We start from the raw sequence: 3146 nt of genomic DNA on the forward strand, positions 1-3146 counted from the left end.
AGGCGCTCTCTGGTGTGCATGATCTTGCAGGACACCAGGGCCAAGCTAGAACCTTGCACCTTGCCAAACAGCGGGTTTTTTTGGCCAAAAATGGAGAGAGACATCAGAGAGTACGTGAAATGTTGCCAACGATGTATCCTAGCAAAAACACCAGAACCAGCGGCTCGAGCTCCTTTGGAGAGTATCCGCACTTCTGCACCCATGGAGTTAGTGTGTATAGATTTTTGGAGCGCTGAGGATACTAAGCAAAGAACAGTGGACGTCTTGGTCGTGACGGACCATTTCACAAAATTGGCTCATGCATTTCCATGTGTCAACCAAACTGCAAAACAAGTTGCGAAGAAACTGTGGGATAACCTGTTCTGCATCTATGGTTTCCCTGGCAGAATACATTCAGATCAGGGGACCAATTTTGAAAGCAAACTTATGGCAGAACTCCTCAGCCTTGCAGGGATCGCAAAATCACACACCACTGCATACCATCCCATGGGAAACGGGCAAACTGAGAGATTTAATAGGACACTTGGCTGCATGTTGCGGGCTTTGCCATTGGCAGCAAAACAACACTGGGCACAACAGATACAAACCTTGACCTTCGCTTACAATGCCACTGTTCATGAAACAACTGGTTTCGCCCCATTCTACCTAATGTATGGTCGAGTCCCCAGACTTCCAGTCGACGTGGTTTTCAGACAAGTCCTAAAAGACCCAGTGGTAGTGAGCTACAAAACCTATGCTGAACAACTGGTGTCAACTCTCCATGAAGCAGCAGGCATTGCTCAGCAGCATGCAAGAAAAGAGCAGCGGCGTCAAGCTGAGGGCTACAACAAAAGAGCCCGTGGCACTTGCTTGAATGTTGGTGACAGGGTGTTGCTGGCAAACAAGGCAGAAAGGGGGAAGAGGAAGTTGGCAGATAAGTGGGAAGCCACCATCTATACTGTCATGGATCGTAATCCTCAATGCTTCTGGATGTGAGCTTCTTACCAGCTATCAAACCAGTGTGGAGTGGGATTCCTGTGTTTCAGATGTGGTCAGTGACGTTCAGCTGTCATCCCTTGACCCCTTGAGTGACCTGGCACAAGAGGCTTCCGGGGACCGTACACGGTCATGGATATGCATGTCCCCTGTGGTTGATCATAAGTCTTCGAGAGAGGACATGGATTCTGACATGGAGGATGAGGTGTCATGTCTCACATCTAGAGACTCTGATCTGGCCTTGAGCCCTCAGGATGACCTTGCTGACGGTGGTGACAACGCAGCAGATAGCAAGAAAGCCTTGCCTGTGGAAGTCAAAACTGATTCCAGTGTATCCTCTGCGTCACCGGCGACTGACACCAAATCTGACTTTAAAGCCACTGTAAGCGACAGGAGAGGTTCCCATGACACCATCTTGCCCACCGTAGTGACAGATAGTCCAGCTGCAGTGCAGACTCGTGAACCTGAAAGTCATGTGGTTAGGTCACGGGCGGGTAGGGCTGTTAAGGCAGTCAATCGGCTGATTGAACATATGGTGCAGAAACCTCTCACTAAGAGTATTGTTAAGGGGTTTAGTGGAAGGTCGCAGTCTTTACTCAACTTGTTTTAGACTGGACAGAAGATGTATGGACATGAGTCTTGTGTAGTGTTTTTTTTTGTGTTTGTTTTTTTGAGGAGGGACCGCAGAATGTTCACATTCTTAAAGACTTGAGTGCCAAAATATTGTGTGGTGTAAAAGGCACCATTTCGTCTATGAGAATCAGTAGCTTGATCAACTCCTGTTTTTTTTCTGAACTTGTTCTTCAAGTAGCTTTTTATGCTGTGTGTGGGATTAGATCCCTGGTATTGTCTTGGACTGGAGATATGTGAACATTAGGTCTGTGGGATATTATTATTATTATGGTTTTTCTTCATTATGTTCAGGATTTTGGCAAAGTTAGGAGGGGTGAATGTAACAGATATAAGAAATTATATTGTAAAACTTACCCCTTTCTATTTTCATATGTTGTCTTTTGATATGGATTCAGTGTAATATGGAGTAACTTCGCCAAAATCCTTTGTTATTAGTGTTTGTATGTTATAGTATTAAGAGAGTTGTAAAGATGGCACTACAGCGCCCTCTGCTGGGGCTCTGTAGACTTGAGGGGTACACTATATCTCAGTGCCAGTCTGATGTATCTGTTCTTGAAGTAAGCAGCCTTGTGATAAGCTCCGCTAAAATACGTGAAAATAAGTTCGGTATTTCTTGTTAAAAATGATATCTGACTATATGGTGTGTTTGGGGGAATTTTGGGGTTTAATATTAAACACTTTAGTAATACTTTTACTAAGTTGTGAAGCGTTTTAAGCCCACCACATTGATATTTTGTTAGCTAAAAACGCTAATAATCCTCGTGATGTAGCCTACTAGCCGATCGGTAGTTTAATGTTTTCTTCCCTTCTGTGTTTTAGCCTGTGCTGGAGTCCGTTCAAAGAGTGGCTGTGAAACTGTTATTCCTTCTGTTATGAACAGGTACATAATGTAATTTTATTCATGTAGTTTAATGTGTCTTTTATCATATGTATGCAGTTATATTTCCAGGCCAGTCTGATGTATCTGTTCTTGAGCCTGTGCTGGAGTCCGTTCAAAGAGTGGCTGTGAAACTGTTATTCCTTCTGTTATGAACAGGTACATAATGTAATTTTATTCATGTAGTTTAATGTGTCTTTTATCATATGTATGCAGTTATATTTCCAGGCCAGTCTGATGTATCTGTTCTTGAGCCTGTGCTGGAGTCCGTTCAAAGAGTGGCTGTGAAACTGTTATTCCTTCTGTTATGAACAGAATAAATGGCGTATTGGTGCCAAAGAGGATAACTCAGACTGGTTCATCACACAACGCAGAAGGCAGAAACACACCGGTTACAATTGGATACACCTGTCTATGGAGTTCAATGCTAAATGAGCTCATAATACCAATTTTGTGTTCCAATAAATAAGTGTTAAGTAGTTACAGGTATTCAAATCAATAAAATGACAAGGGTGCCCAAATTTTTGCACAGCCTATTTTTGACATCGGATTTGATTTCATACAATTTAGTATTGCGACACTTGTAGATTTTGTCTGGAAAACACCTCAGTACTTGAAATGAAGGACATGCCACTTTGATCATTTTCTGTGAAGACAGAGT

This window comes from Notolabrus celidotus, chromosome 20, assembly GCF_009762535.1.
Source record: "Notolabrus celidotus isolate fNotCel1 chromosome 20, fNotCel1.pri, whole genome shotgun sequence".
In the NCBI taxonomy this organism is placed as follows: domain Eukaryota; kingdom Metazoa; phylum Chordata; class Actinopteri; order Labriformes; family Labridae; genus Notolabrus; species Notolabrus celidotus.